Here is a 13,084-nt window from a genome sequence, read left to right on the forward strand (position 1 = left end):
CCACAGAACCAGCAATTTAATCAGTAGTATTAATTATCCTCTGCAAAAAGAGACGCTGACAAGAACGTTCCCTTTCTCAAAGAACTCTGATGAGAAATTTAAAAATACATTTGACCTTGGAGGACTCGTTGTGTTGGAAGCCACGGAGACCTGCATCATGCAACCCAAAAGAAGGATTGCAGCTGTGATGTGTGGGACGGGCACAAGTGGCCTCTACAACCAATTTACCCTGTGTCTTGACTTCTCTGAGAGTTGCATTGGGTTCAACAGTGATCCCATTTCCTCCCAAAGGGCCACTGGGAGATCAGGCAGTATCAAGTTTATATCCAAAAAGCTCTATACAGTTTCAAGGTGTTTCCAAAGCACCTCCGCTGATCCTCATACCCTCCAGGGTGATAGTCACTACAGGGTATTTGCATTTGCTCTGAGATGAAGATATGACCATAGAGTTGTACCCAGAAGGCCTCATGACTCTGGACATCCAGCTCTTTCCACCACACTCCAACATTCTCAAAGGGAGAAGTGGTCCAGGTTTCCTTCTGAGAGTGAATATCACTTCCAGCACAAGCTGCAGCCTGCATCCCAGCCAACCCTGCTGATGCCTCCAAGGATGTGAGAGTTGCCCACATCATGGGAACCCTTTGCTGGTCTGCAAAATATCCCAGAGCTTGTTCCTTTGAACCATGTGTGTGGAGAGCTTTGACTTAAATGTACCATGCATAGAATGAACCCCTGCAGGGGTGTGTCACCCCTTGGCTTTTTTGACACTGTCCCTGGAATGACCAACTGTGGCCTTTGTACAAACTGTTCAGGCTTGAGAAGTGCACATCCTCATTTGCAAGGGCCATGTGGCAAGTCTTGAAATTGGATCCACAAAGTGTGGTTTCTACAAGAACTAAAGCTCCCAAAGCAGTTTGGAGAAGAGAGGGACATAGGCTAGCATGGATTTTGGCATGGATTCTTTTCCTTTGCTCTTAGGATGTGTGTGATCTCAAAGAGTTTGCCAGCAGGCTATGGGAACTCCATCCTAACACACTCAGCCTCTGCCTCAGGTGGCAGGGGCCCTGGCTAGGGTTTGACTGTAATATTCAGGACTGACCAAGCATCCTGCACACTGGTGAAGGGAGGACGGGACCTCTGGAGACCATGCCTCTCCTACAGCAAGCCCCAGGTGGGAGGGATGTGCCCTCACATGCCTGGGAGGGATGTGCCTTCTCACCCCCACATGCCTGGGTGCTGCCCTTCGTCTTGCTGTTTCCCATCACACCTGCTCTCAGGAACAGGTGCAACACAGTCCCACTAGGTGCGTAAGGTGCGTAGCTACTCACACTGTGCCACGGACGCTCCCAGGAACACCAGCCCCATAAAGCCTGGGAGGAGAGGGCTGGAATTTTAGGCAACCTTGAGCTAGGGAGGGCTCCTTTGAACTGGGGGATTCTTAATGTCTTTGGAGTCTTATTCTTCTCAAAAGTCCCTCTGGAGCAGCCTGGTCTTGGGGATTGGCCAGAGGGAAAAGTTTATGGCAGCACTTCCATCAAAAGACACCACAGCATCACATCAACCAACGGCCACCTGTAATGATTTCACTTTTTTTTTTTTTTTTTTTTTTTTTTTTTTTGAGGCGGAGTCTCGCTCTGTCGCCCGGACTGGAGTGCAGTGGCCAGATCTCAGCTCACTGCAAGCTCCGCCTCCCGGGTTCCCGCCATTCTCCTGCCTCAGCCTCCCGAGTAGCTGGGACTACAGGCGCCCGCCACCTCGCCCGGCTAGTTTTTGTATTTTTAGTAGAGACGGGGTTTCACCGTGTTAGCCAGGATGGTCTCGATCTCCTGACCTCGTGATCCGCCCGTCTCGGCCTCCCAAAGTGCTGGGATTACAGGCTTGAGCCACCGCGCCCGGCCATGATTTCACTTTTATCAGTATACACATGATTAAAAACTTTAGAAACTGGACCACTCTTCTGTTCTACTAACCAAACGCTCAATACCATGAGTCATGTGAGAGGACTCTTGCCCATGTTAAGTTATGTGGTCTTTTTCTTTTGGCTGGGGATGGTATACTTCATTGATAGTGCCTGAGAAGCTGGAGCTCCCGAAGCCTCTCCCCTTCCTCCAGGAGTCTGGAATGGAAACTGACTTTGGGAAGCCTGAGTGGGGTAATGACTCCCCAGTATCTGCGGGTTCACTCTTCCTCTTGTGCTATTGGTGGAGCTAGTGGTCCTGGGGTCTTACTCCTTGGAGGCCATGTGGACCATAAGGTCCACCACCCTGTTGCTGCTGCCAAATTCATTCCAGGAAAGGAGCCTGACAAAGTGGCCATTGAAGGTAATGCCAGTCCTGGCATTGAAGGTAGAAGAGCGCGGGTGCCATTCTTAAAGTCAGAGGAGACAACTTGGTCCTTAGTGTAGCTGAGGATGCCCTTGAGGGGGCCCTCCGATACCTGCTTCACCATCTTCTCATGTCATCACATTTTGCAGCTTTCTGCAGATGGCAGTTGAAAGCCATGACCAACATGGCTCTTATGGGTGAGAACACAGAAGGCCATACCTGTGAGTCTCTCATCTGACTCAGTGATGACCTTGCCCATAGCCTCAGCCACACCAGTAGACGCAGGGATGATGCTCTGTAGCAGTCATGCCAAAGTTTCTCCAACAGTCTTCTGGGTGGCAGTAGTGGCATGGACTGTAGTCATAGATGACCTTGGTGAAGGGTGCCAAACTTTGATGATGCAGGAGGCATTGCTGACAATCTCCAGAAGAGAAATCATACTTCTCATGGTTCACACCCATCACAAACATGGAATCTGCACAAGAACACGAGGGGCATGGATGATGACAGTTTTGGCTACTTCAAGTGAGCCCCAGTCTTTTCCATGGTGCTAAAGACACCAGTGGGCTCTGCACCATATTCAGCACCAGAGTTGCCTCATTTGATGTTGGCGAGATCTTGCTCCTGGAGGATGGAGATGAGCTTCCCATTGATTACAAGCTTCCTGTTCTCTTTCCTTGACTGTGCCATTGGATTTGCCATGAAATATACTGGAACATGTAGACCATGGAGTTGAGGCCAATGAAGAGATCGTTGATGATGACAATGTCCTTTTTGCCAGAGTTAAAAGCTGCCCTGGTGACCAGGTATCAAATATGGCCAAATCCATTGACTCAGACTTTCACCATTGTATCCTGGATGAGGCTGACACTGCATGAGTAGATGGGGCTGTTTGTCGAACAGAGAGGAGAAGAGAGTCATAGCTTTTCTCTTTTAAAAACAGACTTCATTTTCTGAGCAGTTCTAGGTTCACAGAAAAATTGAGCAGAGTACAGACATATCCCAGGTACCTTTGTCCCTATATGCGCACAACTTCCCTCATCATCAACATCCCCCACCAACTTCCCTCATCATCAACATCCCCACCAACTTCCCTCATCATCAACATCCCCCACCAACTTCCCTCATCATCAACATCCCCCACCAGAGTGGTGTGTTTGTTTCAATTAATGAACCAACATTGACACATCTCTATCCTCCAGAGTCTGTGGTGTACCTTAGGGTTCACTCTCTGCATTGGGCATTTTATGGGTTTTGACAAATGCATTTTGACATGTATCCATCATTATAATATTGGAGTAGTCTCACTGCCCTACAAATCCTCTGTAACCTACTAATTCATCCCTTCCTCCCGCTTCCCCCTTGGCAACCACTGATCTTCTTACCCTCTTCATAGTTTCACCTTTTCCAGAATGTCATACAGTTGGAATCGTACAGTATGCAGTTTTTTCAGATTGGTTTCTTTCACTCAGTAATATGCATTTAAGGTTCCCCCATGCCTTTTCATGGCTTTGCAGCTCAATTCTCTTTGGTGCTAAGTAATATGCCATTGTCTGCATGTACCTCAGTTTATCCCCTCACCTTCTGAAGGATATCTTGATTGTTTCCAAGTTTTAGCAAATATTAATAAAGTGGCTCTAAACATCCATGTGCAGGTTTTTATGTGGAAAAGGTTTTCAACTCCTTTCATAGATAAGGGGTGTGGCTGCTGGAAGTTAACGCAACTTTTACTTTGCCTTGATGGCTCTCAACCCAGGCTGCCTATTGCAAACATCTGGTGAGCATTTAACAAATCCCTGTGCCCACCCGCACCCAGGCCACTTAAACCAGACGCGGTGAGGGTGGGGCTTGAACAAAGTGTTAACCAACCCATTGGGAGGTCCTCAAGTGCAGCTGGTGTTGAGCATCACCAATTCAGAGGCTGACACCAGATTCCTGAGTTTCTGCAGATTTCTACTCAGCTTCTCTACCAAGAGACATTCAGACTTTGAGAGCAGTAAGAAAATGGTTAAATGACCAAGTATTTGTTATGTTTTATAAAACATTTCTTTTTAAAAATTTATATATATGTGTGCCTGGGTAATTTTTGTATTTTTAGTACAGATGAGGTTTCACCGTGTTGTCCAGGCTGACCTCGAACTCCTGACCTCAGGTAATCCATCCACCTCGGCCTCCCAAAGTGCTGGGATTACAGGGGTTTGCCACCATGCCCGGCCATCCCTGTCACCATTACACAGCATTATCCACAGCTCAGTGTCTGCAGGGCCAGGATATGGCCTCTCTCCATGTTCCTGTGAACAGCCTTCACTGGGATCGTCCCGGGCCATGGAGCTTGAACGTGCTGTCTGGCTAGCCCCTCCACTAGGGCAGCAAGGAGAAAGAAGCTTATTTATTTATTTAAAGTTAAAGCAACAGCAACTCAACTAAATAGCAAGGGAACAAATCCAGACATTCCCCCACTTATGATGTTTCTATTTATAATTTTTCAACTTTATGATGATATGAAAGTGACATGCATTCAGTAGAAACCATACTTCCATACCCATACAACCATTCTGTTTTTCACTTTCAGTACAGTATTCAATAAATTACATGAGATATTCAACACATTATTATAAAATAGGCTTTGTGTTAGATGATTTTGCCCGATCATAGGCTAATGAAAGTTCAGAGCACACTTAAGGTAGGCCAGGCTAAGCTATGATGCCGGGTAAATTAGGTGCATTAAATACACTTTTTAATTTTAATATTTATTTATTTAGAGACAGGGTCTCTCTCTGTCACCCCGGCTGGAGTGCAGTGGCTCCATCTTGGCTCACTGCAACCTCTACCTCCCGGGCTCAAGTGATCCTCCTACCTCAGCCTCCTGAGTAGCTGGGACCACAGGCATGCTCCACTATGCCCAGCTAATTTTTGTATTTTTAGTAGAGTTGGGATTTCGCTATGTTGCCTAGGTTGGTCTTGAACTCCTGAGCTCAAGTGATCTGCCTGCCTCAGCCTCCCAAGGTGCTGGGATTACAGGCATGAGCCACACTGCCTGGCCTAAAAATACTTTTGACTTATGGTCTTATCAACCAACAGTGAGTTTATTGGGACATAACCCCACCGTAAGTCAAGGGACATCTGTAAATCAGTTAAAAACTGGACACAGCATCGGAATAGACGTTTCTCAAGAGAAGACATACAAATGGCCAATAGGTGTATGAGAAAATGCTCATCATTAATCATCATGGAAATGAAAATTAAAACCACAATAAGATAGCACCTCACGCTTGCCAGGATGGCTAAGGATGTGGAGAAAAGCGAACCCTTGCATATTTTTTGGAGATGTAAGTTAGTGCAGCCATTGTGTAAAACAATATAGAGGTTCTGCAAAAAATTAAAAATAGAACTCCCGTATGATCCAGCAATCCCACTACTGGGGATATATCCAAAGGAAATGAAATCAGTACGTGGAAGAGATATCCGCACTCCCATGTCATTGAACATTTTTCACAGTAGCCAAGATGGGAGTATCCATCAATGGATGAATGGATAAAGAAAATATGATGTATATACACAATGTAATACTGTTCAGCCTCTAAAAAGAAGGAAATCCTGTCCTTTGCAACATGGATGAACCTAGAGGACATTAGGTAAGTGAAATAAGCCAGGCACTGAAAACCAAACACAGCATGATCCCAGTTACATGGGGAATCTAAACAAAAGTCAAACTCATAGAAACAAAGAATAGGATGGTGGTTGCCAGGGGTCAGGGGGTTGGGGGACTTGGGGAGATGTTGATTAAAAGATTAAAATTTTCATTTAGACAGGAGGAAGAAGTTCAAGACATCTATTGTACAACATGGTGACTATAGTTAATATATGGTATACTTGAAAATTGCTAAGAGTGTATTTTAAGTATTCTCATCACAAAAATGTATGTGAGGTAATGCACAGGTTAATTAGCTTGGATCAGCCATTCTACGTGTCAAAATGTCAAAACTTGCTGTACACACAAATATATACAATTTTGTCAATTAAAAAAGTTATTGATTTTATTTTATCTAGACAAAAACAAGAGATATAAGAGAACAAACTAACACCAGCAGCCACTGTGACTATTTGAGCCCACCCATGGGGGGATGGTTACTTTACATGTATTGTATCTTATCTGGCTCTCTCTCTCCAACCCTGCAGGGCAGGTGGCATCTCCTCTCAACCATGAGAGAACAGAGGCTCAGCCAGCACGTTGAGGCACCAGAATTCAAAAGCCCAGTATCCTCCCAGGACTCCATCAAAGCAGATGTGCAGAGGGCAGGAAGGGCCTGAACAGAACCAGCGCCCCGGGGGAGGCCCACGGAACCTTCAGGAAAATAAGACAGGCACAGGAAAGAGATGTTCAGCGTCTGAAGACAAAGCTACAATGAAAGCCACCATTGTGGGTTTGGGAATGTAAAGAACTTCAAACCAGATAAATGAAGACTGCAGAAGAAAGAGGAAGAAATGGAAGTTGCTCTCTGACAGGACAACATGAATCTGGCAAGGGGTGGATTAGGCCGAGTGCTATCCGCGGTGATGAAACGCAGCAGCCGGTGGTCATGAAATATTTATGAATGGGGAGAGGATGCTGCATTCTGCAGTGCAGCACAGGGGAAAGCGAAGTTTCCAGAATACTGTAATAGCAAAACCCTTCATTCATTATCGGAAGCAAGCTGTAATGCCAGTTCCTATGGCAACGGGGTCCCCAATGGATTTTGTGCTTTTTTTTTTTTTTTTTTTTTAAGCTGCTCCCATTTACTATGGTACATTGCATTTGTTTTCTACCGGAGGTTTTGTGCTTGTCCTCTGCAAATGAATTCATCCTGTCCTCACAGTGGCTGGTGTGGAGACCGACAGGCTGGGGCCTGGGGAAAGTTAAAGATTATGCAACTTTGAGCTAAATGTTCTGTAAGGACATTGATGACCGCTACGAGCACTTTCACTTCTGAGGGGAAAAGAAGGGGAGGGCAGGAAAGAGGTGGGGAAGGGAATAACTAGGGTGCATGGCTAATTAGAGGGCATCTATCCCAGCCCCTACAGGCACGATCTTTGCAATCCAGGTTTGCACCAGGGAAGAGTCCTTGAACCCAGCCGGGCTCTCCAACAACGTGCCTGCTGCAGCTGCAGTGGAAGCTGATACTTGCACAGAAAGCTCAGACACAGAGTCCTTTGGGGTAGGGGTGTTGGAGAGAACTGTGGCTTGGTTCCCAGGGGAGCAGGCTGCCCCTCCCAGAGAAGCGCTGCAGGCTTCCTCCACCTGTATGCCCAATCTCTCTGCACCACACCCCCATTACTTATCACTTCCCCCTCAGTGTGAAGTGGGAGTTTAATTTGGTGGTCCTTTGAATGCGGGTCTTCCAGGGGAGATGTTTCTGTGATCGCCTGGCCATGGACTGCTGTTCACAGAGACATTCTGTCCCAGGCCACAGGAGCGCCTCAGAGCCCCTCTGGGGCGTGGGCAAAGCGGTCAACAGCGGCTTCCTCCATCTTGCCCCGGACAGCTTGATGACAGAGCAGTCCGCCACTCACTCAGGAAGAGGCTGCCTCCAGGGACAAAATTGTTCGTGTCCCTCTCAGGGCTGCAGCTGTGACTTGGGAGGTGTCCTGTCTCTTTGGTGGCCTCATGAGGGCTGTGTGAGTCCTGATAAATGGCATAGGATGAGGAGTCCCCTTAATGGGGGCCAGTACAGGTCTCCTGTCCATGGGGCTATTCCAGGCTGAAAATAGATTCTACCGCTGCAGAATGACTATGCTGGCTCTACTGTGCTTTCTAAGTCACCAAAGGGCCTCACAAGCATGTGTGAGCAGAACTGGGAGGATGCCAGAAGAGGGATGAAATAAAAATTGTGTATGCATATCTTTCTTTTTGTGGAATTCAACCTGGAGCCATAGGAACGCGACTTACCACTCATGGGAAAGGCTTGCCCAGAGCCAAGGAGGAGCTGCAGGGACGTTTCTCCCAAGTCATCCGTTCTCCCCGTTTCCACTTCATCCTTAGGACGGACCTTCAGGCCCCCAGGCTGCCTACTGACCTCCCTGGCATGGGTGGGAACCGGGAGCTCATTGGTAAGCAGGAGGATTCAGGACTATCGACTGAACCCCACCTCCTCTGTGGCACGCACCGTGCTATGACTTTGGGGTCATCATCTCTCATCACCTCTGCACAGGAAGATTATCTCCCCCACTTTGTAATGAGGAAACAGAGGTTCCAGGAGGTAAGTCACTGCCCAGGCCACACTACTCCTCAGAGGCAGAGCTGAGATCAGAACCCACTTCTGTCTGACCCCAAAACCTGTGCCAAACGCCTTGCTTGATGGCCTCTTGCAGGGAAGGGCAGTGTCCCATTGCAGCCAGGCCCTAGCCCAATACCAGGCTCTGCAGGCTCCAAATCACTTTCCCAAGGCCCAAAGAGGGTACACCACAAAATGCTGGGGGTGTAGGAAGAAGATATCAGAAATTCTAGTTACGGTTTCCTCTTATCCTAGTAAAATACCAACTTTTATGTCTGCACTGTGATGCATTTATTAGCTCAGTAGCATATTTATAGAATTTATAAATCAATAAACCTTCACATTGTGGAATACATGCTCCAGTTTATTTTACTGATATTGGAAGTGAGCAAAAAGACTAGAGTCTCATGTTTAAGAGAGTGACCAGGGTCCACCCCAGGGCTCCTCGGGGGCCAGAAAGGACGGCTTGCCGAGGGCGGCCTCCATCTTCACTTGCAGCATTGTTGGTTCCCCGGGATCCTTCCAGGCCTGCTCGACTCTGATCTCAGTCCCCTGTGTGTTTCTGTAGAAAGCTCGCTTTTTACTAGACCTGAGAGTGCAGGAAAGTCCTGTACCCTCGGGAGGCTGGCTGTGTTCTCTGCTGCTGTTTACTCTCTATGGGGGCTCTCCAGTGGTCCAGTGGGCATTACAGGAGCACAGAGAGAATGGGGGGAATGGAGAAGAGGGAGTGAAGGGCACACACACTTAGACCCCACCGGACACCTACAGAAGGCCTGAGGGGACAGCCTTTTCTGAAGTGATGCCTTCCTCTGTTGGGAAGCCAGGAGCCTCCCCTGGTGGGATACATGAAGCCCTGGGGGTGGGGCAGGGTATGGAGACGGGCACAGAGCCCCTTCTGTTTCCTTCTCAGGCCAGAATCATAACTGTCCATGCATTCCTTAAAAGCAGAGAGGGACCCTCTCCTTCCCCGTCCATCAACAGCCTTCAGTGTCTAATTACATGCATGGAGCTTCAGTTCCCTTCTCTGTAAAATGGGGCTAATACTAATAAGACCTCTTTAGGGCAGTGTGGGAAGTCAGTGAAACTTCAACATCTCCAAAACCACCCAGCAGATCATAGGATCTTGAAGTAAGCACAGTGTTTGGCATACAGTAGGCGCTCGTCAATGCTGGTTCCTTTCACTCTCTGCCACTTGCTGGCTATGTGTGACTTAACGTCCCAATGCCTCAGTTTCTTCATTTTGAAATGAAAGATGATGGCTATCCTCAACTTCAGACGAGATCAGGCACGTTCAGGGTGGTATGGCCATAGACCCCAACTTCAAAACAACAGGCACATCCACTCAATTCAGGTAGCACCCACCAACTGGGCCATGGGCTTAAGAGGCAGGAAGAGCATGGTGTGAGCCCACGGCTTCGACTCCTGTTGCTCACTCTCTGCATATCCTTGTGTAGTTATCTGGGGTCACGTGCTGGCCTTTTTGAGTCTCAATTTTCTTATTTGTAAGCTGGGGATAGTCATATCTCATTAGATTTTTAGGAGGACTAAATGGGACAATAAATACAAAATGCTCAGCACCAAACTTAGTCTATGATCAGTGCTCAACAAATATTAGTCACTGGTAATAGCAGAACTACCTGCATTATGACACTGTCATTTCCAGGCCCTCATGAGGATTCTCATTTACTAGTCATACCAGCCCTGCAAAACAGACACTATTGCTTCCATTATACAGATGAGGAAACTGAGGCTCAGAGAAGCTAAGTAACTTCTTCAAAGTTACCCAGGCTGGGCACAGTCACTCATGCCTGTAATCCCAGCACTTTGGGAGGCCAAGGGGGGCAGATTACTTGAGGGGAGGAGTTTGAGAACAGTCTAGCCAACATAACAAAACCCCATCTCTACCAAAAATATAAAATTTAGCTGGGCATGGTGGCACCTGCCTGTAGTCCCAGCTACTCAGGAGGCTGAGGCAGGAGAATTGCTTGAACCAGGGAGGCAGGGGTTGAACATGCCACAGTACTCCAGCCTGGGCAATAGAGCAATACTCTGTCTCAAAAATAAATAAATAAATAAATAATAAAAATGTTGCCCAGTTGCCCAGTGACAGAGCCAAGTCTTGCTTTCCAAGCCTGGGCTCGCTCTCCTACACTAACTACCTGGCTCCATGCTGCCCAGTCCTGGGCTGGCTGCAGGAGGCTGCTGCATTACCCACCTCAAACCACACAAGCACTGGCAGTAACAAGAGGCCGTAGAGAATCTAGAGTTCTCCAGTGGGTGTGGTTCTCTGGCTGCCATGGGCTGCCAGGGATCCCTTAGATTGCAGACTCCACAGTTCTTTCTTGCCACCTCCAGAAGTGAGGCTGCAGTGCCATGAGCCAGGCAGCAGGAAGGGAGGAAGTCTCGCTTCTTGCCAGACATATTGTTTAACTGCAACAGTCAGTTCTCCAAAAACTCTGCTGGAAGCCCACCCCAGAAACTCAAGGGAGGAAACTGACTGCCTTCTTGGGGTTTTCTTAACTGTGCTTTGTTTTTCCGCTCTGCAGGAAAGATGCAACCTGGGCCAGAGGTCCCTGGAGGCTGTGCCTGAACCCAGACAGCTCAGACAAACCTGAGCAGCCATTAGCAGCTGTGTGGACTCCTTTGCACTGTGGGGCTGCTCCTGGGGTGAGAGATGTCCTCGTGTGTGTATGGGGCTCGGGGGCTGAGCTGGCTGACTTGCAAAGGACACACCGTGGCCCAGCCCTGGGCAGCATCCAGCCTGCTTAGGTGGCCTTCTGTGGGCTTGGCCACAGACACTGAGGCCTTTCTCTGTTTCACTTCCTTGCGCCAGCTTGGCTGTGTGTGAACCAAGGAATCACAAACACACACCTCTCTGAGTTCACACTTGTATAACGTTGGACTGAAGATCTTGGTGAATCAAAGTTCAAGAAGGGTGACTTGGCCAGACATGGTGGCTCACTCCTGTAATCCCACCACTTTGGGAGGCTGAGGGGGAGGAGATCACTTGAACCCAGGAGTTCAAGACCAGCTTGGGCAACACAGAAAGACTCTGTCTCAAAAAAAAAATTTAAAAATTAGCTAGGTGTGGTTAGGTGTGCCTGTATTCCCAGCTACTCTGGAGGCTGAGGTGGGAGGATTGCTTGAGCCTGGGAGGTTGAGACTGTAGTGAGCTGTGATCACGCCATTGCACTCCAGCTTGGGTGACAGAGCAGGACCCCATCTCTTAAATTTAAAAACAGGAAGAGAAAGGATAAGGAGGAGGAGAAGAAGAAGAAGAGGAAGAGGAAGAGGAGGAGGAGAAGAAGAAGAAGAAGAAGAAGAAGAAGAAGAAGAAGAGGAGAGGAGGAGGAGGAGGAGGAGGAGGAGGAATGAAGAGGAGGAGGAGGAAGGAGGACGAGGAGGAATGAGGAGGAGGAGGAGGAATGAGGAGGAGGAGGAATGAGGAGGAGGAGGAGGAAGGAGGAGAATGGAGGAGATGGAGAAGGGAGGAGATGGAGAGGGAGGAGATGGAGAGGGAGGAGATGGAGAAGGGAGGAGATGGAGAAGGGAGGAGATGGAGAAGGAAGGAGATGGAGAAGGGAGGAGATGGAGAATGGAGGAGATGGAGAATGGAGGAGATGGAGAATGGAGGAGATGGAGAAGGGAGGAGATGGAGAAGGGAGGAGATGGAGAATGGAGGAGATGGAGAAGGGAGGAGATGGAGAATGGAGGAGATGGAGAATGGAGGAGATGGAGAAGGAGGAGATGGAGAAGGGAGGAGATGGAGAAGGGAGGAGATGGAGAATGGAGGAGATGGAGAAGCAAGGAGATGGAGAAGGAGGAGATGGAGAAGGGAGGAGATGGAGAGGGAGGAGATGGAGAAGGGAGGAGATGGAGAAGGAGGAGATGGAGAAGGAAGGAGATGGAGAGGGAGGAGATGGAGAGGGAGGAGATGGAGAGGGAGGAGATGGAGAGGGAGGGCACCTCAGAAGCCCTCAATAAAAACAGGGAGGAAGGTAACGAAAACATCAAAGCTGCTGAGTCTGGGGCCAGGAGCAGGGGCCTTAAAAGTTGCGTGACTTTGTCATTTGAGTTAACCTCTCCGATCCTCAACTTCTTCTTTGTGAAGTGGGAATAAGATTTTTTTGTGAGTTTGTTCTGAGACTCATAAGTAACGTACGTAAAGTTGTTGGCTCCTGATCTCTTTTATCATCTGGGGTTAAGCTTAGAAGTGGGCACAGGTGCTGGCAGCTGTGGAATGATGGGGAGGTTCCAGGGTGGGTCCCCTGGTCACAGAGAGTTCCTCACTGCCAGGACTCAGGCACCACCTCACTGGAAAGGCCTCACTGCCAGGCACAGGCGGCCCTCACTGGAAAGGCCTCACTGCCAGGCACAGGCGCCCCTCACTGGAAAGGCCTCACTGCCAGGCACAGGCGGCCCTCACTGGAAAGGCCTCACTGCCAGGCACAGGCGGCCCTCACTGGAAAGGCCTCACTGCCAGGCACAGGCGGCCCTCACTGGAAAGGC

The 13,084-nt window shown here is 48.6% G+C and overlaps 1 long non-coding RNA gene across 1 annotated transcript; it reads left to right on the plus strand.

The window, feature by feature from the left end:
- The first annotated feature begins 1,904 nt into the window (after positions 1–1,904).
- On the plus strand, positions 1,905–11,565 carry LOC117086668. Its single transcript, XR_004438520.1, has 3 exons — positions 1,905–3,130; positions 6,504–8,560; positions 11,122–11,565. It is a non-coding gene; the product is annotated as an uncharacterized LOC117086668 (long non-coding RNA).
- Positions 11,566–13,084: the final 1,519 nt, after the last annotated feature.

Source organism: Trachypithecus francoisi, unplaced genomic scaffold (genome assembly GCF_009764315.1).
Source record: "Trachypithecus francoisi isolate TF-2019V2 unplaced genomic scaffold, Tfra_2.0 Lachesis_group10, whole genome shotgun sequence".
In the NCBI taxonomy this organism is placed as follows: domain Eukaryota; kingdom Metazoa; phylum Chordata; class Mammalia; order Primates; family Cercopithecidae; genus Trachypithecus; species Trachypithecus francoisi.